The sequence below is a fragment of the Micropterus salmoides genome, unplaced genomic scaffold (assembly GCF_014851395.1).
Source record: "Micropterus salmoides isolate LMB-PRFRI ecotype aquatic unplaced genomic scaffold, ASM1485139v1 Ms_hic_scaffold_12, whole genome shotgun sequence".
NCBI classification, from domain to species: Eukaryota; Metazoa; Chordata; class Actinopteri; order Centrarchiformes; family Centrarchidae; genus Micropterus; species Micropterus salmoides.
The window spans coordinates 7,640,639-7,666,766 of NW_024040263.1; the positions used below are offsets into that span (position 1 = coordinate 7,640,639).

A 26,128-nucleotide genomic window follows, 5' to 3' on the forward strand; every position below is an offset into this window, starting at 1 on the left:
AGAGCCCAAAGTTAAATTACTTATTTTGTCAGACCAGCAGTCAACAAAGATGTTCAATTTACACTCATGTTCAAAGTCACCAAAACCTCAGCCTTGAGTTGTTATAACCAGCTACTGTTTCAGCTTTTCACTTGATAAATGACTTAAGGGATTAATCCATTATTCACAATTGTCAGCAGTTAATTTTGTTTTCAGTTTCTAATCATCTAAACAATTAATCAACAAATGACTAAAAGGCATAATGAGTAGGATTTGTTGGTTGCTGTTTGAAAACACGCGATTCAAAGTTGGCCCCTCCTCCACGGCAAGTGAGAGTAAGTGGTGGTCGAGTGAAGAGAGGGCGTTAGCGAGAACAAAGCAGTAAATCAGAGAAATATGAAGTCATTTTCTGATTGTTTCACAGCGGTTACGTTCTAAAGCACAATAAACAAGGCCACACCTCCACCACCCTGTCTTGTGGCTACTCTGCTCTGCTTGTTTGTGTGTGTGTGTGTGTGTGTGTAGCTCAACCTTCGCACTCAGTCAAACAGACACAGACCTGTAGGTCTTTATACTGTATATCTATGACACACACACAGAAAGCAGAGGAGAGAGATAGAGATAGGTAATGTAACCTGTAATTGTTGTATGTATGATGCTTTGGCAATGTTGTTGTTACACATTCATGCCAATAAAGCTAATTTGAATTGAATTGAATTGATAGTAATGTATCCTGGTCACTACGTTTTTATATAGTCCTGACCTCATACCTGCACGCTGCCCAAAGGTTGATGCCCAGAAACGTCCCGAACACAGCAAAATAATAAGAAAATACAAGCAGAGGGCAGGGTCTCTACATATACAGACACATACGTCCTGGTTGTTTTTAGTCTGGTGGTTTTGACAATAGCAATATAGTGACTGTTTCCAGTTAAACAAAAAGGATCTTACTCTTTTAACAGGTCTATCTCTGTAGGGATCCATTCCACAATGTTGTCAGACACTTGTAATAACAAGCTGAGCCTGTCGGTGGCAAAAACAATCAGTATAGTGGCCGTACTTTGTCGGGGCTCAATTGCCCGCAAGAATTACGTCGCAGCCCTGTTTCTCTGCTTCCAACTGCAGCACGTCCCAATTAGTCACATAGACACAAAAACATGGGAAAATAAGGTCCAGGTTTAAAAAATACACAAGTTACTCTTTAAGCACTGCCCAGTGTTTCCCACAAATAGACTTTACTAGGACAGGCGGACCAGGCATATTAATGGCTGCCAAAGTATACATTTTGCAGAGAAACACAGAGAGATATGTTATCTGGCATTACGTTACAAGATGCAGACATGGTAGATATTTTACAAGCACGGACCAGGTAAAGCAACAGTGAACAGTGAACACACCAGTGCAGATGTCATTTGGTACCGTGTGGGTTTCGATAGGCTGTGTCATTAACAAGCACCCACCACATGCGGCGCACCTGCTGCTGTGTAAACAGAATCACGGGTGGGAAAAATCCAAATGACGAGTTCTGTGGTTTTTCGGCAACTTTATAAAACATACTGATGATGGAGAAATTCAGCAGAGCAGACAAATACAGTGAGAGAGAGACAGACAGAAAGAGGCAGGGCAAGCCTGAAGAGAAAAGCAAGGTAAGCAGATTCAAGAAGTGAGTAAACACTAAAACACTAAAATAAGGTGGAAATGAAGTAGAATTAAAATGATGAAATAAGAAATAACCTACTAGAACTAGAAATGCCATGTTAGACAGTATACTATATAATTTGCCTTTCCAAGCTGGATATAGAAAAACACTGGTCTGGGGTCGTGATGCTTTGTGTGACTGAGGAAGTGCACTGAGCTAAAACACGAGAAATAATGTTTTAAAATTTTGGTAGTTGTGGTCTGTTAGGAGCTATGTATCAGTTTTTTCAAGAAAGCTGAAAGTAAGCAAACACTTTTCCTCACTGTGTTGTGCTCCACTCCAGAAGTAGCAAAAGCACAACTGCAGAGTGTCTTAGTATTTGAGGCTGTCGCTGCTTCTTCTTCTCTTTCGTCTCCTTCCTCTTTCACCACCCACCACTATGCATCTTAATATAGAACTAGATTTCCTTAATATCACTTCCTTCCTGGTCTCTCATCTATATCGCGTCCATTTTGTCAGCGTTTGCTTTAGTCCACTCGACATAAAGTACAGTATTTTGTACTGTAAAGACAGACTCTCTTTTAACTTTTAATCTGCATGAAACTAACAGTTAATTATAGACGACAAGTAACAGCTACTCATCAGTGATCTTTTAAGACAAGCCTTTTAAGTTTTGTCGGTCTTTTACAAGGGCAGATCTCCACAGATGAACCCTGTATCTCTAAGATTATTAATACAACCCTTAGGGAGAACAAACTGCAAGTCTAGCAACTACTTTATTAATCTCTCCTTAAATTAAGGAGCAGTGGTGGGCATCCTTTTCCTGTGGTTTTCCTTTTGCAGGTTTTACACACAGTAGAAGCCTGCATAGGTTCATAAACCCAAATGTCCCGTGGCGATTATTAGACGCACTAACGACAATGCAATTAAGACCTCGCCTAACTAAAAACAACTGAGTATGCAAAAAAGTAAACTGTGCAGGAGTGTTTTTATTTGCCTTAATCACGACAGGTCCGGAGTCTGCCTTACAGGTAAGTTTGAATTTCATTTGGCTCTGCTCTCTCTTAATAAACGAGATGAAGAAAAGGGATTCATTAACATATATTTACAAATTATACTATTCAAACTAATTTAGTTTCTGCAAAATGAATCTCGGTTACAAAGGAAACTGAAATGGAAATTTCTGAGCATTAAAATGTATGACTGTTGTTTTAAGAGTCTTTAGCATCACTGATCTTTTATTAAAGTTATTCAGTAGCCTTTTGCAGGGTTTGAATGAAAAGTGCTTACAGAAGATCACACGACTACTGAGTGTTTCCAAATTATGTATGAATTCAAAGTCGACATGCAGCATTCATGGGGAAAAAATTGCCACTGGGAAACTCTGGAAGAGGTCACTTTATTTTTCTTTAGGTTCTCAGTTTGAACACATGCAAGCATGACATCACACTAAATTAGTTACATGATTGTAATTAATTTATACACAGTACAGATAATCTGCAGTGGAATATACTAAGAAGGATTGTGATCAGTATCTAAATTACAATGTTTTAAAAATATTTTTTAGTTTATTCCCCAAAATTATTTTATTTTTTATTTACACAGTTATTTAAATCACAGAAAACAAGTCATTGTATATTGCTTATGACAAACCCATTAATCTGCAAAGTTTAAACATATACAAAAGAAGCTCCACTAAGTCCCAATTGCAGAGTTTTCAGTCTGTATGTTTTATGTATTGGCTCTTTCATCAAATAAAAAAAAAATCCAATTTCTCACATCCAATTTTAATCATCAAAGTTATGGTAGCAGAAGATATTTAATAGCTTAATTGTGTGTCATCAAATATTGGTAATATTCCGTATACATTTTTTGATTAAAAAATATATATATTAATTTTAAGACTCTTTATTTTCTCTTCATAGTTTACACATTCACATTGCGCATAATGATTGAGATGCAGTTGTATCCACATGTGCCACATGCTTTTCAACAATATACAAAATTTAGCTTTTTTGCAGTGAGCAGGCTCGGAGTGGCACAATTATGAAGCTGTCATGGCAGTCTCACACTAGTTATTTTTGTTATGCATATTTCTCCCACATTACACTTATTATTATTCATTTCAACAGTGAATATACATATCATGATTTGATAATGCAACCATAAAGAAAGATTTTCTTTCCCAAACATAAAGCAAACCATTTGTTCCAAGTTCCATTTTTTTTGTTCCTTTGACTCTGTCATACACAATTTATTATTTATCCCAGTCTTCTGTATTACAAATGGTCTCAGGATTAGGACAAATCAGGTCTCAACAAACTATCAGGAAGGAAATGGCTTCCTGAACAATATGTGTCAACGGAGCAATTGGCAAAGGAGTGACAATGGCCCAAGAGAGGGCCCAAACAATGCCTGAATGTCGCAGGAGGAAATCGCACTGTTCCACTTGAGACAAACACAATTTCATATTAATGAATAATTGAGAAAGTTTATAACTGGGTTGGAATCAATGTGCATGAGCGTTACGTGTATCTGTGTCATGTTTCCAGCAGCGGAGCCGTATAGGGCTGGGTTTCTTTAGTGGGATTGAGGGGCTTGATCACTGATCACGACAAGAAGTGTTTTGGGACATTTTCCCCCAAGAATGCAAATTTTGAATTGAGTTTCCATAAGTCTTTAACTTAATGATGTATCTAAATCAAAATAAATCCTATAAACTGTATTTCAAATTAATTTAGTCAACACTATTACTTGCATTGAACCTGTATTAACCGATATTCTACTACATGTATTTAGAGCTCATCAGCATGAACTGGCTGTGGCTGTGCTTGTTAACCTGTGCCTCGGTAACAAGGCAGAGGCTCGTTTGTTACATGAGAGAAGAAAGGAGGGGGTGGTCGACTTAGAGCACAGTGCCTTGACTGGAGACGAGGAGGCTCCATACTGCACCCCCATTCATGCTAATGATCCGAGCTCTGCACATAATTAAAGCCCTCGTACCCCTCTCCTGTGAAACGCAAGGGGGGACTCTTGAACGTCTCCCAACGTAGCTAGAGGAGGTTTGGAAAACTTCTGAACATCTATGGTCCATTATGTATAATTTCAAAACACATCCCAAGTATGAGGAAAAGAAACTTTTCATTTTTAATGACAAAATCATGAATTATTCTATTTATTGTATACACTCACTCTTTCAAAGGTAGCTGATCCATGAAAGGTGAAACTGAATCAAGAGGAAAGTCTTTTTGCCGTTAAGTAGGACTTACCGTTGCAAACGACACCTGTTGAGCTCTGTGGGAATGAGCAGAAGTTAAATGAGTGCAACATAAAAGGAATATCTTTTTGTATGTGTAACATGTTTTCTCCTCTTCCTTTGTTTTTACTAATTTCTCCAATATGTTATTTGTCCATTACAGTAGGGACAATATAACATAATGAAAACAAAACACATTAACTGTTGTTCCCACATTCCTCCAGTACACAGGAACAATTCAAACACTACTCACTAATTAAAAAACTAATATGGTAATTTTTTATATTAATATAAAAGTATCCTTAAAAATAGAAAGGTGCATATTTGATGAATAAAATAAAAAACAGTATGGTCTAAGTTTCCATTTAAAAAGCTAAAATGCATCCATGTGTTCTTGGACAGTTTGAGTTTTCCGACACGTGCTTACAATGTAGTTGAGAGATATTGTGATATTCTGTTGTCTGAAGCCTGAGAATTACAGCTATGTTTCTAGTTTTAATTACAATATTACTAGTTGTTGCATATCCTGGGACTGAACTGTGTGCTTGTGGCTTGTGAAACGCTAGCGTTTATAAACCAATAATGATTATCTTTTATACATGATTCATTAGTATGTCCTAAGGAAGCACTGTTTTTTTATTCCTAACAGGCTGACTTGACTGCTCAGTATGTTACTGCAGTGTGTATTAAAAGTCGGAAAAGCTCTAGCTCCTTTTTTCTGTTTTTAAGGAAAGGAGAGTATGCGCTGCACTTTAATTGTTATCCATTATGTATGACAAATCCTGTTTGTTATTCAGCGTTGATGAACTACACAAATTAAAACCAATGCACTGTTGACTGGTGGGACATTTTCATCTTGTGTGCATCTGCAGCGCACAGTGTAGTTTTCATATTTAGCCAATAGGTGTCCCTACAAACCATATAAACACTGCACTGTGCTAGTCCTGCCTGCAGCATGGCACTGTTGTAACTGCAAACATAACAATCATCACCATCTCTTTCCCTATTACAGAACCAGAGGCCACAGTCACAAGAATGCTGGTAATTAGAAAGTAATTTAACTTTTCATATACATTCCTTAACTTTATGTTGTATTAGTTAACCAGAATATTACAATTTAAAGACCTTATTATGATCTGTGTATAGATCTATTTAGATTAAGTTATCAAATAATGAAGGAGATCATGAATACTCTGGCTGGATTGATCACATATCTTGAAAGATTAAATAGAAATGTTAAATTATTGCATATATTTACACAACATGTAAATAATAAATGGCCAACTCAGAATTTTTAAACATAACTGGATGCACTCAAGAACTGACATTTTTTGCTTTGAAGTTTAGTATAAGGGGTATTTCTGAAGCATATCTCTCGACATGAAACAAAAGGTGGTTGTCACCGATGGAGACAAGCTTTATGCACGACACTGGCCGAGTTCACGCACTCATAAAATAAAACTCTTCTGAGTCTAAATGCTCAAGCAACTATATTATGAGTATACAAAGTGATTTTCCTACACATGGACGATAAAACAAACCCTGATCGTGTCATTTGATGACAGCAGAGATTAGATTACAAACCAAAGCATGCTACAAATCTCATCTGTCAGTTTTAACACCCGATTTGCCCATCAGTTAACAGTCCCCAGAGCTAACGCCTCCATCAGGCTCTCCTCATTACAATTTACTGTTCCCAGTGACGGGAATGAGCTGCAAAGCAATACTGAAGTGGACATTTTTATGTCAACAGCTCCATGCTTTTACTGATGTTCTCACTGATAATTGCTTTTTGCCTCCAAAGCCAGCAATAACCCAGCAATAACTGAAACCTGATGTTCCTCTGTACGCTGTCTCCACTGTTCTCTGATAGCTTTTAACTGTCTTGAGTCTGTTTTTGTCTTTACGTCGGTACATTTGGGCTGTAATTGTACTCATGATGTGTTACTGTCTGATATACTGACTGTGCAGTGGCTCTTCCTTGTTGGAATATTAGTTGTCTCCAGTTGCAGTCCTTTGAAATGCTCCTCCTGTCATGGAGTGTTGGATATTAAGTGTATTGTTATCATGTATTTATTTTACATATTGAGGATTAGGCTGTGTATACTGTATATGTACAGTAAATATGCATGGCTTCAATTCGAATCACTTGCTTTTAGAATTTTTTTGATACTTCCCTGCTGTTTGTTACACCATTTTTCATACTGATCAACTTACTCAATCAAGTAACTGCAAAGCAGAAAAACACCAAATGAACAAAAACAAGAGGATCTAAAATTAACTATATATTGGTCAAATACCCCAAATCTTTTGAGTCTAAGAATGATTTTACATATATATATATATATATATTTGCAAATAATAAATAAAATATCCAAAGAATGAATTATCCGTCAATTTAGCGAATCATTCGTTACACAACACTATTTGTTCACATGCGTCCTACCCAATTCATAAGCAGCCCCTGTGCACTCAAACATGTAAATGACATATTCATACTCCCATGGGCAACCAATGCACATGGCACATAAATAAACATTCACAAATTAGATAACAAGGTAGCCACAACAAGGCGTTTGTAGGTCTTTGATAGCAAACCACTATACTACAGAGGATTGTAATAGGCTGTCCTTTTTTGCCTGTTGTTGATATACCATCTGGCCCATGTAACAGCTACATCCCTTTAGGCCTGCAAATAATGACTTTCCATATCCTTGCACCTAACCTGTGCATGGCTCATTGTGCTTTAGGGGAATATGTGACACTTCACGTCCCTCCCCTTCACTTTCCTCATCTTTAACACACCTCTTCAGTTGATGTTTTTGACTATGGAGAGAGGCAGACCTTCGCTTGCAGGATAAAAGGAAGGGGTAGCGCCCCTCAATCATTCCTCCCTCCAGGAGGCAAGAGGAACGAGGGATGAGAGGGACGGGGGGCCTAGCAGGGTGCAGAGATGTAAGACACATTTAGATACAGCTTTGGCTGGTGTAAAAACTGTTGACTTTTTTCCTCTCTCTCTTCTCTATCCTCTTTTGTTGCCTTTGGGGACAAAAGGCATGCAAATATTGGCGCAGGACCATTGAAACCAATGGTGAAAGCCTATTTAAAATGTCAGGGCACTGCCTGGAAAAGTGAAACAGCTGGAAAATTCATCTCCCACGTGGTGCACTGAGTATTGTGGTGAATACTGCCACAGGTAGTGCATTCTGTCCACTTACCAAACTGTGCAATTATTGTGTTGGAAAAGAAAAACTGACTTTCGGAAACCTAACATATCAGATTTTTACTGAGAAATAAGACATGGTTAATCCAAATGAAAGCATGGCTCCAGTATCCCTGTTTATTTTCATCTCCCTACTACAGTTCACATTTTCAGGAATTTGCTGAAACAACATCTGTGTAGTCATGCTGGGGGTGGCGGGGTAACGTGGAGAGCCGTATACTCAGACTCGTTACTCTGATCCAGGCACGAGTCACCCCTGGGGAGGCTGCAGGGCCTGGGTCAGCCATATGGTGGCAGAAGCCCCTGGAGGAGCCAGCCCGATAAGCTGGATCAGCTTCAGCACTTCCTGACCGAGGCTCGGGCCACACCATCAAGTAGGTAGATGAGGGGGGTGATGGCAGCTACTCCTTAGCAGCAGGAACCACAGCAGCACCATTTGGAGCCTGAGGGCAGAGAAATGGAAATGGTTTCATCCATGGCATCTGCAATGCTAAAGGAAATTAAAAGCGGGGCTGCTGAAACTAAAACTAAATCTGCTGAGCCTCTCTGATAAAATACTCTTAAGTGATAACTTGTTGAATGCTGTGGCTGTTTCATTCCCAGAATAAATTTGGTGTTTGGCTTATTATCAAATATCTGCATTTATTTTAATGAGACAGATTACTTTGGGGTTGTATATATCAGAAAGTTGTGCAGAATCATCTTCTCTTTATTGTGTCTGAGACTTAGACTTAGACTGAGAAAATGGAGATACAATTAATCAAAAGGGATACAATGCCAGTGCCACTGAGTATTTTGCACTCAAAAATATACATGTGAACCTATACTTTCTTTAATGAATTCAACAAAGACATTGTACATCCCATTTTATGAGGTGGTTTTAAAAATGAAAATGATGTTGCACCATTTATTCTTCAGTGTCAAAATAACTTAACATAAGTGCATTTGTGTTTTGAATGTTTTATTTAGAAAATATTTTCAGTAGATAGCGTAATAAGCAGCGTCACAGGTCCAATAAATGTATTTCAGTGAAAAGACCGATACATTATTGAAACCTGAATATTTATATTTGGCAACTGGTTTATGTGCCCAGTGTAACATAGCCGTAAGCCCTCAGGACATGGAGAGAAACAGACAGTCCATTTGTCTGCTGGCAGATACACACGTCTCCACTGTCAGAGTGGACCTTACTATTCTCTGGACTGAACCTGAAGGTTTATATACCTGTAATACAAAGACTAGTGGTGGATATGGTGACCTCAGAGTTATTGTCAAAATGAGACACACTCAGTTTATGGTGGTGACTGACATGAACCTCAAAACATTATTGAATCCACTCAATAATCATTTAAAAATGATGACGTTAACATTGTGTTAACATTCAGACCTATTATTATACATTTAAATTTTGTTTCAGTCTATAGAGTGGAGTTTTGTTTTCTTTTGAGGAAGTAGCAGCATTTTCCCCAAGGGTTCTATATAAACTAAATGTGAATTGATTTGTACATACAGTAATGTATAGGATGAAACATTTTGCGTTGTGGCATTCCTATGGCTCAAAATATTATGCTGAGTGGCCACATCTCCAAATGTGCTTTCCTTTTAACATTCCTGACTGCAAGGCCTTCCTCGTTTTGCTGCTCACTTGCACTTGTGTGATTCTGAATTTTAACCAGCAGTGTCAGCTAAGAAACACCACAGAACATGTGTAAAGCATCTTAACCACTCATGTTTTAGATACCAGTGACATGAACAGCTAGAGACAAACACAGTGATGGTTCTCGGTTTGTGATATTAAAAGGGTTCCATTCAGCCGAAACAGGAATTTAACATGTAATATTTTTTTGCTGTACACATAATCACATCAGATTAATACAGGTGATTTTCAGCAATTAACATTGTGTGCAAAAAAACACATTTTTACTGCTCAAAACTAGCTTGTATGTGTCTCCTTGGAGTTGAAAGGTCAGTTAAGCTGAATTCTGTTGCCACTCCTCAAACATAATGAAATAGCCAAAAATGACATATAGAAGTGTATTCTGATCTGGCGTCCCCGTGCTAAAGGTTTACATAGGTTTAGGGAAAAATCATGGTTTGGGTAAAAATTACTATTTTGTTAAGGTAAGAGAACAATCGCACTCATGCTTAAAAAGATATGTTAACAGTCGGTTGGAAATAGGAAAACGAACAGCTGTGTTAAACTTGGATATTTTGTTGACCCGTCCATCCACCCAAGTGCACTTTGTCGCTCTATTCTAAGATCACCTTACCTCCTCCTTTGCTCATAATTACTATAGCCACTACAGTCGCTAGAGTGGCTTGTCATTTGAATGTGTTGATTATTTCTTGAAAAGACTGACGCTGTCTTTCTTCTGGAGAGGACAGTCCCAACCCTTTCAAAATGCCCAGAGAGTTATCACTATCTATTCTAGCTAGAACAGCAATAGTGATGGTCAGTGTCTTTCCCTTCTCCCCCCAATACCCATCTGACATGTCACATCCTACATTGCCCACCACGCCCCACATTCTGTTGTTTAAATATAATATAGGATAACGATAAAGTCAAGTTGGATTTCTTTATATAGTCCTAAATCACAATTTAGCCTCTTAGGGCTCTCAAGGCCTTCTCTATCTTAATCTCTGTGTTTGGTCAACTATCTCAGGATATGCAACCTGCATTTACAAACAAACCTATTCCCAAATTCCCAGTCTCAAGAAACAGGATACAGGAAACAGGATTTATTTGTTGCCATAGGAAGGGATTTCTAACTTTGCTCATCATTAATCAAATAAAGCTCATTTTAGAAATATAGCCTGGGGCAGAGGAATGTGTATGTTGTGTGTCTTTACGCTGTAATTACACTGATAAAATTCTGCAAACCTTAAATGCCACACTCAAAAACTTCCAGTAAACATATGTAGCCAGTTGCAGACTGTCTATGTTTACCTACCTGACTTAACAGTTTTCAATTTAACTCCCATCCACCTTTTGCTTGGCTTAGGCTAAATTCTATATAGCAATGCTTAACCTCTATTTCCATTCACTAATTACATTATCAAAATGATATTATAAACGCTCCATCACAATAGCCTTTTCTCCTCCCAGTGAACAGTACAGGTAGATTAGCCGTAATTTACTATCAATGTCTAAAATAAGACAACTTGGTCCTCTGAGAAAAGCATTGTTGAAAGTTTTCACTCAGTGCCAAGTTTATGAGCAGGAGCGTGCCATTTTCATTTTGTTTGGCATTTTTGAGTCATCTGAGGGGATTGGTGTGCACTTTAAGAGATACTGACATGTTATTGTCTGAGTGGCTTTTGGTCGTCATCTTTAATAGAGAATGGCTTGCCTTTTGTATTTATAATGCTCTCTTTGAGGTTGTTACAGGTGCCACTGAGAGACTCCTTATCAGACTGTCCTTGTTGATATTCACAGCAACATAATAGTTTTGCCTTACTAACTATCTATTTTGAGGAGTCTATGTAACATATTAGCTAATTATGGATTCTCTCAGCAGTGTGGCCTTACTCTGCTTCACCTGGTTTCTAATTAATTAGCTATGTTTATGCTAGCCATTATAACCTTGACAGCTCGTTACCTTTATCCCAGGAAAGGGTTCTTTCATGACAAATTACTAGGCTGGATGTGTGACACCTCCCTGACTTGCCTGTGGTCTCCTGTGCTGGGGACAAAAGCCCAGATGACTCTAACTGAGCTGTGTCTTGAAGATATGAGATATTCAAATGAGATGCTAACAGAGAGGGACTTTGTGATGCCGGATGTCTAATGTTAATGTTCTCATTTGAATATAAAAGAATCTTTGCCATTTTTTGTGGATCAAAAAGTGAGAATAAGAGGTGTGAAAGTGAGTTCTTCAGGCATGACTGACAAGACAATGGGGAGGTTTTACAGTGATGCTGCCTTTGTCAAACTGGTATTTAGCAAGCACTCAAGTACAAGGGGTTATGGGTTAAATGCAGGGCACTTAATGGAAAATGAAACATGTTTTATATCTCGTTTCAGTATTAAAGAATAAGCTTGATAAACTGATTGTTACAGCATGGAAAGACCCAAACATGCACACACAGAAAAACAAACACATACCAGGCAATTTGTATATACTGTCTGGGACCGGTGTGATATTTTGTATATAGTCTACAATCAAATTAATAAACAATGATAGACAATTATTTGATTGGTTAGTGACAAGTTGCTTAACTATGTCTAAATTGCATATTACTGAAAACGTATAGATGCATTTTTACCTTTAAAAAAATAATGGCTTGTATTATATCCTGCAAGTTTTAATGAAAACCTCAAGCAGCCTTAAAGTATCTTTACTTAAATATATATATATATATAGGAACCACATTGACGTAAATGGCATGACGTTCCAACTGAAAGTTATTTTGTTTTGTTTGTTTGTATTATTTATATTTTTCATACAAAGTAATCAAAAAATCTGAATCATTTGCATAAAATTTCCAACCTGATAAACTGATCGATATATCAATTTATAGTCGATTATTTCACTTTTGTTGGTATCGTATATGTTGCTATTAAGTAACAAGAAATTGCAGCACAGAAATGGCAAAGATGTGTTTCAGGTAATTTAGTCCACTAGAGAGCACTGACAATTTCATTTTTCAGCTATAAAATCTGCTCAGTACAGCCACATTCAGCCATTTAGTTATCCCTAATAAAAAGGTTTATTTTATTAAAAATGAATGTCGACCAATATAGTGTTATGAGACAAAACACATTTTGCCTTTGCGATTGTGAATGTGTGCTCGCTGCCCATCACTCAACACAACTGTTGTTGAACGCACACATGAATCAGACATTTATTATCATGTAGACAGCATTGGGCACAACTTTCTCTTTGGTAGTCAGTTCACTTCCTGGAGCCTCAGTGTACTCTGGTTTAACAATAAGATTTAAAATATTGAAATTTTTCTGCATGTCCTGAGAAAGCAATTACAGCTTACTCAGACAAATAGGCCAATTCAGGAAGGGTTCATGATTTCCCTGAACCCAACAGAATGTCCTTCAGTGAGACAGAGATAAAAATTCACGCTCAGGGGCTCCAGATATGCCAACAGGTCTTATCTACTACTCCTTATTCACCATCATTGCGCAATATACTGTATTGTCGAAGGCAAATTGATGATGTATAATTCAATAAGCAATGTACTAAAGAATTAATATATTCAAGTTAATTATGCCACCGTGTGAGGGAACTGTTGTACATCGGATTACCAAAATGATTTTTACTTTTGACCTTGGTCTCAGCGGATCAGCTTCATTATGAGGTTTTAGTTATAGTTTAACATTTTAAAACAATTGGCATGGAGCGGCCCCTTTATTTATGATTCAAGGATTGATGTCCTTTGTTTAAATAAAATATGGCTGAAAGGTGGGAGTGTGAATTAATAATTTCAAGCAAGTAATTAGTTGGGAAATTTATTTATTCATGTTTATGTTAGGTTTCGCTACAGCTGCTCCATAGAGGAAAAGCTGCAGATGAGATGGAAAGAAAGTGGCTGGTGTAAAGTGTTGATAGAACTAATGTTATCTGAAGGTTTTAATGAGAGGTTCTGCTTCTCTCAACCTTCACAGTGCCGATATGCAAACCAGCCTGCAGGTCCTGTACCTGCTCTCAGCTGAACAACTTGTTCAGCGGAAAATGAGTGGCCTCGTTGTATATCCTCCTAACTTTGACAGCTGGGAGATGCCTAAGGCTCATCCTGAAGCTACTACCTCAGTTTCGGAGAGCAGAGCTGCTGCAGAAATTAAGGCTTAGGTTTTTGCAGTAGTCCATTATTTCCAATGCAATGTCAGTGATGCTGTTTGTCCTGAAACTTCATACCTATATTGTACTGATTGACGGTACGAAAGTTAAAATAGAGGTGGCACTAGTGTTGTAGTACTTGAGACTGGTCCTGGTCTTGAGACCGGTCTTAAGACCACTTTTTGATGGTCTTGGTCTCGGACTCTACCGCATTTGCACTCGGTCTTGTCTCAGTCTCGGACATTAGACTGGGGATTTTATTTCAAGACCAGTCGAAACCATAACTTTGGAAGTATCAATAAATTGCTTTTGCATTGTCTGATTTATTTGTTAACATCTTTGGATTTAAAACGTATTGTTTCAAATGCAACCAATAACCCTAATTAAAAATGTGTTATCATTAACAACTGTCACCCCTACCCACTATGGTGAGCATGGAAAAGGAGCGTTGACTAAAGATGCTTACGTTGATTTCATAAGTGTTTGTATGTGGGTGTTTTAATGGGAATGTGGATCTTGACTACAACACCAGGTGGCACTACTAAAAAAATCCTCATACCCTACTGATTAATAGCAGCTTTTGATGATTTAGAGAGGGAGAAAAGTTCTTGTGAGGTTGAAGTCTAAATGTCAGCCTCAGAGGATCACGGTAACTTCTGTAAATTGCATTAACTTTTTACAATGTAGGCTAGGTTCTTTGTGTCTGCTAGCCTCATCTCATTAGATTTTCCAATTATTATTCCTTTTCACTGTGTTACTACTGGGCAAATATTCACACCCCTGACACAGTAAAAATAATTAGCTACTCCCAATAATGCAGCAGTGTATTTGGAGCAGAGAGAGGTCTCCGTTTTTTTTCTTCCAGAGATCACGACACTGAATTACCTGAAGAATACCTGGAGCAATCTGTGAACCTAATTAACTTCCCACAGAGATCAAATCAACACATCATTTTGATATATATGGGAAATAAAAACGAGCATTTGCCCTGGTCTTATCCGTCCCTTTCACTCCCTTCTGTCTTGCAAACACTGCTTTCTCCTGGATCTATTGCATGTAAGCAGAGCTGAAGAATGACGGAGGGAATGTGGCGTGGAGGACCAATTTATTCCATCAAGTAATCAATGTGCAATTTGAGTTCATTTGAATGCACTCAATCATGCCCCTAATGTTGATGGCTCAGGGGGGTGAGGATCAGTTATGCAGGAGTGTTGTATAGCTTTGGTTTGGACCCATTTCATCAAATATTTATGGGGTGAAAAAAAAGTTCATCAAAATAGGAGTGAACAAAATTACACTTAAGTTTCTCATGTGTTTGGAGCTCTTGACTTGTGTTGTTCTGAATACTGAGAGTTCTTTTGTCCAGGTTTCTTTGTTTTTTGGTGTTGCAGAGGGAGTTGGAGGAATCAGACATGTCATGAAACTTTTTTTTCGTTGTCTTTTTTTTGCTTATTTACTTAGATGAACTCATCAAACCCTTACTTTCATGGCATAAAAGGGTCTTGTCTGAATGGACATATAGTACAAAAGCAAGTGATGCAAAAAGGTGAAATCGGGGTATATCTCTCGAGCTCAATTGAGCCTGCCTTTTCTCCTCACTCTTCATCAGCTTTGCCTGCCTCGCCTCTGTCTGCCAGTGTGTTTGGCTTTTAGATGTGATGTGAGCGTAGTATTCTCTCAGACCCAGGCAGTTACTTTGTGAACAGCAGCTGCCTGCACACTGATGGTATTTCACTGCAGCATCCCCCAAGTTATATTAAATTTGCAACTGGCCCTCTTTAAGTCTTTTTCATGAGATGTATGTTTTAAAGAGTGTGTCAATTCTTAAAGATGCCCTTGGCTTTTATCAGTCGTTTTTAAGAAAGCTTTCAATAAAGAGGCGAGAGCGCGATGTGGCGGTGGCCCATTTTGCTTGCATAAACTGCATATAAAATCTTAAACTCAGATCTTAAAGGCTGATACGATCTGACTTAAAGCCGTCTCAACAAAGCCGAGGCTTCAATATTAATGAATTTAACTTAACATCGTTTTAACAATGATTCAATGTTTGCTCTTTTCAGTTTAAAGCACTTTTCTTGTTTTTAAGCTATAACTATGCATTCCTTTTCACACAAAGCTTCAGCTGCTTGGTTCCAACTGCAATTAGACACTTAAAGCCGTGACTTTTCCTGCGAAGACCCTTACAGCCCTGCAAGAAATCAATGATGCCTTTTTATTTCATGTGCGAGCCGATCTCCAAATACACCCCAAGCAACCCTGTTTGTTTTTAACATTCTCTAAGTTCCAGCTGTTCTGTTGACCTGTAGCCCTCGTAGGGCGCCAGCAAGGGCACAATTACTTCTTATTAGAGCACTGACTTCTGATACACATCTACTAGGAGGGGCGAGCCATCAATTTTAGACATGCTAAACCTCTTGTAGCAGGAGACGAGGGAGCCCACCAAATGTGAATTTATGTCTACAGCTGATATGATAGTGGAGACAGTGGTAGTGCCCTGCTGGGCTCCCGCGCAGATCAGAGATCACAGATCTACAGTGCTCACTCCTGAGAGTCTGGCCTTCTGCAACATTTACCCACTACATGGGCTCTTCAAGTCATTCATGTGCTGAAGCTCAAACATGCAAGCGCACATGCACAGGTTGGAAATAACAGTATGTCTTAATTATGTATCAGCCTGCAACAAATCAGGTCTTTTGACAGTTCTACATTAAGAAATTATTAAGTGATTACTCAGTAGTATAAATTCATCATGTTTTGCATTTTCACCAAGGTTTTTTTTTTAAATTTGTGTATGTATTATTAAGAGTGCATTCTTTGAAATCAGAAAAACAAATGTGATTAATTAAAGGAAAACTCTGAGACTGTCTGCCCATGCATGTTCATTTCTGTTCGGGTCAGGTCATTTTGGATGAGGAAGGATGAGAATGTGGCCACTTAACCTCTTTGTAAACTTGCTGTCACCCTGTGGAAGACATGTTTTTTGTCTTTAAGCAACACAGAAATACATTAGTTCCCAAACTAAATAAATCTCAGAGCTCACCAGCTGATTAACAGGATTGCCATCCATCCATCCGTCCATCCATCGTCAACCGCTTATCCTGCTTACAGGGTCGCGGGGGGCTGGAGCCAATCCCAGCTGACATTGGGCGAAAAACCAACCACATTTCTGCCATAAAAGTAATTTTCTGATTCTCTGTCTATTTTTATTTTTTTTTACCTCTTCAGCTTATATCTCTTTTACTTCTTGTTCATATGAATTTGGTTATCAACAAAACGCACATTAGCATATGCAGCTTGTGACAAGAGCTTGCAAGTATTTATACATCTATGCTTTGTTCATTGCTTTATTTTGAGGGTCACTGCTGCTCTTATGTAAAAGAGCATTGCACTTGCATTTTAGCACTAGCATTATTTTTATTCACTTATCTGCTTGACAATGTTGGAAATAAGTGCTGTTTATTCACACAGCACAATGCAATATTGATGTCCTGTCATTTCATCATAGTTGGTCAGACTTTTCCACATAAGCTTGACCTGTACTTGACTTGTCACATTGATCCACACACAGTCTTTACTGACCAGAGGAGAGAGAGGCCATGACCATCAATACAAAAGAGGGTCCCTGTTGACTTTGCCAACAGCTAATTATGCCTAAACTCTCATTAAAACAAACACATTAAGAACTGTCACAATTTTAGCTGCCATCCACTCTTAATTTTTTTGAGTTTGGTTATGTGATGAGTATAAAAAAAGTGGGCTCTCTGGTTCACAAAAAAGGCAGAGGTGGTGTGAGTGAAGCGTTGCAATAATGTGTATTGGATGTAGGAGCCTGAGAAATGTGATGGTGGTATCTGGTGTTCGGTGCACAGAGTGCAGAGAGTATAAAATGGAGTGTTGCGATACTCAATCACATATAAAAGTGTCATAATTGAGTTTTTTTAATCACAATTTGTTTTATCATCATAGCTAAAGGTTGTTAAAGGTGAGCACGTTCCTTGGTCAACAGAGTACGCAAATATTAAAACAATAAAAAAGAAAAAAAAAAGCGTTTCGTCCTTAACGATCACATGAGTTATCTGTATCTATTAGCACTAGCTCATTTTCAGATCTGGAACCTATACCAGTATACGGTGGCTGATTTAAGGTTCAGGGATCTGATTGCCTCGGGCGAGTTATTCTAAGAGCCCCCTGATGTCAGTGGGACTGTCTGGCAGAATAAAAGGCAAGGCAATAAACTGGGGGAAAAAGTAGCACACACGCATTGAAATCGGGGCCTCCCTGAGGCGATGGCCCAACTGGCCCGTGGTTAAATCCTCCACTGAAAGTGTAATAATCACACCAGAGCCCCACAGAGGGAAGGAAAGAGAAAGAGTGGGGGAAGACACAGAGTTACCAAAACAAAAGCCACCCCTTCTCTGTCCTGTTCTCTTTGTGCCTTCTATCTGAAGGGAAAAAAGACAGAAAAATCTTGGCACAAAGAAAGGGAATTATAGGGGCTGTGATGACGACTGATGGGAAAGTGGAACAAGATCTGAAACAGATCACAAGGGTTTATTGTAGCTGTGGCAGTCATTCTGATGTGTTTGCAGATATAAGCATTATACTTGTACTCTAATCCTGTCCATAGGCTGTCATTGGCTCGCCCTGGCTGCAGATAAATGGTTAATAATACTTTGAGTATCCTAAGTACTCAAATGGGCTTTGCAGTTGTAAGATTACTTAACACACATTTGTACTAGTGATGGCTTTGTCTGTGCTTTTATAAGCTCTGTCTTGTCTTTGACTGTGGCACATTTATTTTTCTGCATCTCAAAAAATTACCAACACCTCTCCATTACACTCTTCTTGAATGTCTCTCAATTCTTTCCCCTTTAAGAGTGCCCGGCAGGAACTCCCACTATAAATCACATTTAGTACCTCTGACATGTTAGAAGAAGTGATATAGCTGCCAGTGCTCTAATTGCCTTACCCTGCATGCCTCGTCTTTGTGCTCCTATCTTACATTTTAAGACATTTTAGGCCCAACTTGAGTACTTCTGTGTGTGAATTATAGATCTGCGTCCGTCTTAAGAATTGTGCAAATGAGGGGCATGTCAAGCAAAACAGTGTCATGTATTGTTTGAAAACATCAATTAATAGAATGTTTTCGATCCAGAAACACAGCTTGAGCGTTACCCCTTTTGTTCTTGCTGGTAAATTGTGGGAGGTTGAATGGGCGTGCTAATTGTGACAGGAAAGGTCAAACTAATTAGCGCTCCCTTTGAACTTGCCATTGAAAGTTCCTGATATCTCAATACCGACTTGACAGAGTTCAAACTAATCAAGACATGTCCTATATGCGGCAAAATTATCATCTTCTTGAGGAGGCTTTTTATTTGCTCAGGGTTTTTGTAACAAGACATTCACATGTGCAAATAGGCCTCTTTATCAAGTGGAAAGAGAGCACTTTGTGCACCATTAAACCTGCACAATGCCATAATTGTCTTTGTTTAGATATGTTAAATAAAGCATATCATTATGCTCTACTGGGCGTTAAGTGGTATTTAAAGGTCCATAAATTCAATTAGACAATGTTTAATGCTGCCCCTAGACCATGCTAGTGCACTGACGCACGTGATCCAGGGGAGGGTCGCGTCAGCCGTTTTTAAGAATTATTACTTAGGATTTACATTTATATTGTCATTATAATAGTACGACCCTCTTCAACCGATAGGGGCCTCAGATGCTTCGTGGGCCTGAGCTCATTTCCCCTCCCTCAGGACTGTATCCCATTTGTCATTATACATAGCTAGGAAGAAATCTCTCCTCAGTCTGATTCTGTCATTAGAGTGGTCCCGTTAGCCTGGTGCTAATGCACAGTTTAGCAGCCACCGCGGAAAATGCTAAAGAGGTCCTGACAACTCCTGGGGGTCGGCTAAGTGTGGGCCAAGGGTTTCTGTGTGTGCATCTGTGCGAGTGCGCACACGCATTAGTGTTTGAAGGGGCTAGGATGGGGTCCCAGTGGTTGTTTGCCTGTTTTCCATCAAGAGCCCTCATCTCCTTTATCCCCTTTGTGGCGGAGGCCCTCCTCGGGCAGTTCCCTCTGAGGGGGATCTAAAAAGAGCAGCTGCTGGGGAATGAGTGCCATTTCCTCCTGCTGTCACCAGCACACTGGCAACCCATAGTCCTCCTGTCCCCCTCCACTCACAAACCCCCTATTAATATGCATATGAACTTGTTTCTCTTAGTTCTGAACTCCAGTGACAAAGTGGGAAAGCATATGCCTGAAATATTCATGATCGCACACAGCAATTAAGCGATGGAGGAGGGAACTCTACGAGGGAGAGTCACTACCCCTCTGCTGGAGTTAAAAATGGCTTTTTTTTTCTCCAGCACTAAAAAGCATGTTGTCCTCTGCTTTCTCAGTAATTCTTCGAAGCATTTTCCTCGTCGTGTGTGCTGTTGCGCAACACACAGCCGTTTACCATGTAAGAGTTAATGAGGCTTAAATGAGGTGCAGTTTTTGTTTAGGGAGTTAAATACAGGTGCCAAAAGAGAAGCCACAGTACGGGACAGTTTTTCTAAATTTTTCTCTGAACCATGTTCACCATTTACTACCCCTTTATTATTTTTTTCCCATGCAAACACTGAAACTTGTGAAATTCTTCAATTGTATTACTGCAACAAGATTATAGAATCTCTAACCGAGCACTATTTTAAAACTTGTAAGTGGTGGCAGCAACCTGCTGAGTAACATATTAAGCTGAGGTTTAGATTAGAATATTTTATTTTAAGAAATGATGGACAGACACTTCAATCACTTGAATATTTAAAAGTGTTTTTTTTATAGCAACATCCCATAATTTACATTATTAACCCATTAAGATATCCTATTCATATCAATATGATTCATATCGATTTGAGCACAATAATGTCTGTTAATATTTTCTGTTTCTCCCTCACCTTTAGCACTTTAGAGGTTCTTTCGGTATTCATGCAATCCATCTTTGGAATCGCCATGTAAAAACATGCAATGTATTACATTTTGAAATTGTTGACTTTTCTTTCATGGATATAACACAATATTGCGTGCAATACAATGTTATGCGTTGTACTAGGCGCTAACACATAGCTAATCAAAAATCTATTTTAGGGAATCAGTTAAGCACTGAATCATTGTCATCTTTGTGCAAAATTTCCAGTTATATTAAGCTTACTTTATCTTTTTAAAAGACAGACTCTTTGAAGTCACCATTCAGAGATTAAGCCAAAAGAATCAGAGGCCACAGAGGGGGACGCCTCGGTGTAGCCACCAGAGAGATGGTGAGAGAGAGAATGAGAGAGAGGGGTAGGGTTTAGTTATAGAATATGAGAGGGAGAGAGGGCTGTGAGACGGTTGCCGAGGCTTGACAGCCAGGTATATTGTATCTGACATAAAGCCCAGAGATGAAAGAAGAGCGGACAGCTGGCCCACTGCACTCAGCTCACTCCATACAGTTGCACTCACCTCGTCGTTCCGCTCCCCCCCCTCCCTTTTTTGCTCTCGTTCTCCTCCTGTTTACACTCTCCTGGCGGCTCCTCAGCGGTGTGTCCGCCACTTTCCACCAGGGGATCATCTCCACTCTCTGGGCCCTGTCTGGCCCATCTGAGGAGCAGTGGTCCAGAGTTCAGCCCTCCTCTCCTGCCTCCTGCTTCGTCTCCACGCCTCTCCTATCTGCTCCGCTCCGTGCCTGTCATCTCACAGCCCACTCAGTGCCACACTGGCTTGTTTTGTCAATAACCATTTATTTGTTGCTGGAATGGCAGCAGACATTACATCTGACCTCCCTGTTTCATCAATTATGGATAGATTATTGGATGTGAACATCTGCAAGAGCTTGCTGTTGGACTCACCTCCTGGCAGGGATTAGATAAAGTATTAAACTGTTGTTTATTGTCAGGCCAAAACTCTACTGGGAAGCCAGAGAATTTCTACAACCCCACAGCAAAAAATAACTCCCATCAACAAGGCACCTTAAATAGTTTAGCAGTGCTGCCGAGGCCCCCTCATGGTAAGATATGGGCCATTTATTATTTACACTTATTACTGGTTGTTAAAACACTCATGGTAAAAGCTACTGGCAGACGGGGCTCAGTCATTGTTTGTCACCTTTGTAAATGTGTGAACCAGAGGCCAGACACACACATACACACAGATGTTTGTCTCTAAAGCAACTTTGTACTGGGACAAGTCTTTCTTTCCTGCACAGAGAAATGACCGCTGCTAAACCACTAATGAATGAGAGAACAAGCTCATGGACAGATTACACACACACTCACACACACAAACAAACATACGCACACACAGTCTCAGGGGTCAGAGAGATATTTAAAAACACATTTAGGTTATTTATTTTTAAAACATGCCAAATAAAATGTTTAACACATGAATTATAGATTTTAAATGGATATCTTCTGGCTGAATATGTAACACTGGAATCGTATTTAAGTAATAGATGGAAAATGGCAAAATGGGCAGCAGTGGTGTTAAATAAGGATAAATGTGATGCACGATCTGGGGCTCAAGTTGTACCTCAAAATTTTCCAATTTGGTCAGGGATGAATTTCAGTTCTACCATGTCATTCTTAATGTCATATTACACTTTCACAACACTGCTGCCCTTAACTGTCTCTCATCTCGACTGTCTGATAACAGGATAAGCTGTTCTCCTTACAGATTATTTCTAGTAAATTTAAACATTGAAGGAGTAGATAAAATTACTTAGTAAATAACTTAGTAAAGCATAGATATGTCATATACAGGCAGTTTATTGCATAGAGGAAATTATCATACAGGTAAGTTAATGTCTTTCAGTCAAAATTTGACACCTTATAGACAAAGCATAACAGTCCTTATGCAGCACAGCCATACTGGATCTTTCCTTTGAAAAACAAAATTTATTCTTAGGCATTTTTATTTGTACAGGTGACCTGAACTTTGACTAATAGGCTTTTTTGGCTGCTTAGTATCATCCCCATAGAGCAGTGAAGAAGGGGTTGCTGCACTGCCTTTTTAGTCCCCTGTCAAAGCCTCTCACTGTTCACCTTCAAGGCATCTGCTCAGCTGTCAACACCAGTTGTCAAACCGACACTTAGCATTCTCATTGTTTCTGTAAAAAGGAAGATATGTATTTCCACAGAGTATCCAAAAAAACCCAGCACGTTTCCCCGGCATTTTCGTTAATATCTTTAGGTGGTTTAGGCAGTGATGTAACCTCTGTCAAACAGGAAGCGTTTTTTTTAGGCTTTGAACAAAGAGCGTGAAAAACCTCCTGTGTGCTAGAGAGTAGTGGGGCACTGTGCATCAAAATATCAGTGCAGGTTGAAAGGCACAAAATAAGGTCAGTGTCACCGCACTGCATTATTAATACCCCACTGTTTATCTCCTTGCCCATTGAATCTGTGCACAAGAAAATGCTGCCTCCTATGAAATATTGATGCAATTTCCTAGCTTTACATGTAGAAAAAGCAATCGAAAAACTAGGTGTTAGACACTGGCAGTAGGTTGCTGAATGGCATGTCGCCTGCTAACATAAATTGTCAGACACAGCAAAACACTGGTGAAATGCTGGTAAAACAAGCCATCACACTGTTGCTGCAGGTCAGGTTGGGCTTGTTTATTTGAGAACATACTATTATTTGAACGCATGCCACTATGTGAATTCCAAAAATATCTGTGGATTTTATTGTAATTTAAGGATCAAAATGACTTTTTCTGTCACAATATTTAAATATATATCGTCATAATTATAGTTACATTGATTATACACTAACCTGGCGCCCAGGCAATTTCAGTGAAAATTTCAACCTCTAAGGACTTGCTAAAAAGTTGCCCAGTCTATCCCTGCCAGGTTTGTTATTTGTTATGGTGTGGAAATAGACCATTTTCTCTTGGTGACATAATGCTTAAAATAAAAATTCTTGAAATCTTGATCCTCTTTATTTAGTTCATAAAACAACTTGTTTATGAACATATATCATACCGTATCATATTAAATATGAGCTGAAATAATATTAAATCACAACTGAGTCAAATCAGATTTTATCAGCTCTGAGTCACAGTGTGTCGTATTGTGACAAATGTATCCACGCTGCACCACCATAAAACACAACATGCTTTCTCCCTTTTGTCTTTTGTCTCTTTCATGTTAAAACTGCTTACTAATTAAGCCAAATGCCGCTGCATCCAGAGTGCATGCTTCTACACACACACACACACACACACACACACACACAGGGAGCGAAAGAGAGAGAGCTCTCTAATGATCAACATGCGCCAGCGTCTTTATTATCCCAGCCAGTCAGCCTGTGTCTCTACAGCCGGCTCATGTGCTGTTTAAGTGATTGTAAATCATCCCACAGTAATGGCTGAGATTAGCATACTATCAAAAAGCTTTCTTCATGCATGATGTGGTAACATCTCAGGACCCTAACTGTTTTATGGTGAGTGAGACCATATCACCCAGTGTCATTAACAATCTAGTGGTGGCCGGGCAGGCAGCTGTACTCGGGCTACTGCTGTTAGTGTTTCCAGATGCGTGAGGAAGATGCAGGCTTGGACTGCAGCCCATTATGGGCGCTGCCTGTCAGGAGCCATTAGGCACATGCTTTTTGATTAATGCTCTAAGTGATGGTGTGAGTACTACTCAGAGACTAGCGCGGGGAAAGAGAAGGTTATCGCCGTAGTGTCAGGGAATTTGGTCTACCTTTTGCCAATGCGGCGGGTGGGTGTGAGGGTAACATCTTGATGTCGTTTTTCCCCTGCACAGAGTGGTTTTAGGCTCTGATTTCCTCTTCCTGTTTTTGAGGGAATCCTGCTTAGGGAGAGGATCTCAGGGTGTCCCCCTCCTCCTCTCAACTCATACCGCCTGCTATTGTGACCCATGAATTATTGATTAACCTTGGTAATAGAAAAGATATAACTGTGGTATGCTTTGACCTGCCTCTTCTGTGGTAGATAAGTGTTAATACCAAATAGATATGCATATGCATGGAGATGATTACATAAGATTTATTTAAAATAGGATAAAGATTAGTCTGTATGATTGCTGTTTGAATAGAGAATACATTGAATTTATTAAACAATTTTTCTCATCTAATTGTTAAAAAGAAACATTTGGTTTGAATCAGAGTTGAATATATCTGTTGTGACAGAATCACACACAGTGAGTGAACTTCTTATTATCCTAAAATATGAAGCCAATGTATTTATCTGAACACTGACATTAAAAATTTCATTTGGGCTGCCATCCCTGTGTAACAAGTTATTCTTTGGAGCAACAAGACCCATGTGTTCTCATGACATGTTTAAATGAATCCATCTGCTCAGGTCGTGTTCCTGTGATGATCTCACCTTCCAAAGCGGATCAATAAACGAAATGCTATGTTTAAACTGAATCAAATTTTCCAGTTGTAGGGTAGGGCTTTCATCCGCAACAAGCCCCTACAGTCTTCACTCTTAGCTATACCGTATATACAATTAAACGCCCCAGTAACCTGCGCGTTTTCATTAGATTGGACCTGCAGGGATGGAGCCGCACGTTTACCCCCACCCCAACCTAAAAGAGATGACCAGCCGAAGTAATTGCATGGTGCTGTGTTTACATTTATTCATGAAACGGAGGACCGCCTTTTCATCCCCATTTCCACCTGTCACCCATTCCATTTGCCGCGTCAGGAGAGAACCCCACCACACCCACACCCCCACCCTCACCACACCCCATCAAACTTGGAGCTACAATCACTAATCAGTCCCTCCCTCACGAAGGACCACTGTCTACTTGTTCCCTACCGATATTTGATTCCCCGTCAGCCTGAGCAAATGATTACGTTTTCATGCATTTGGTTCCGCCAAAATGTATGCGCACTCAGCCACATCCTTCATTGATTACTTCTAGTGCAAACATTAGGCAGAGTGTGATATACATAATTGGACAGTTGTCAGGGGAGGTCTAGCAGTGATAACCAGCGTCTTATTTCCCCTCCCTGATGGATATATGACACACCTTGAAAGTGATCACTTGCTGCCTATGTAGGCAAAAATAAATATGTCAGCTAAATGGCTTTAACATTGTAAAGCAACATACACACTGAGCTAACAATGATCACAATATCCTGATAACCTGATGTGGATATCAACATGAAATGTGTTTACCAGTTGCTTCAGTGATGAAATACACCAGTTTTTGACTGATGTTGGAGTGATGATACACCATCACCAT

The 26,128-nt window shown here is 39.2% G+C and overlaps 2 long non-coding RNA genes across 2 annotated transcripts in view; both read left to right on the forward strand.

The window, feature by feature from the left end:
- The window catches only part of LOC119898854, a 30,024-nt gene extending 21,619 nt beyond the window's left edge, over positions 1-8,405 (forward strand). The window contains exon 3 of the long non-coding RNA XR_005443649.1: positions 8,341-8,405. This is a non-coding gene — a long non-coding RNA (uncharacterized LOC119898854). The remainder of the gene's footprint in view (positions 1-8,340) is intronic.
- Positions 8,406-8,421: 16 nt separating this feature from the next.
- Positions 8,422-26,128, forward strand: part of LOC119898855 — a 33,424-nt gene continuing 15,717 nt past the window's right edge. The window contains exon 1 of the long non-coding RNA XR_005443651.1: positions 8,422-8,471. This is a non-coding gene — a long non-coding RNA (uncharacterized LOC119898855). The remainder of the gene's footprint in view (positions 8,472-26,128) is intronic.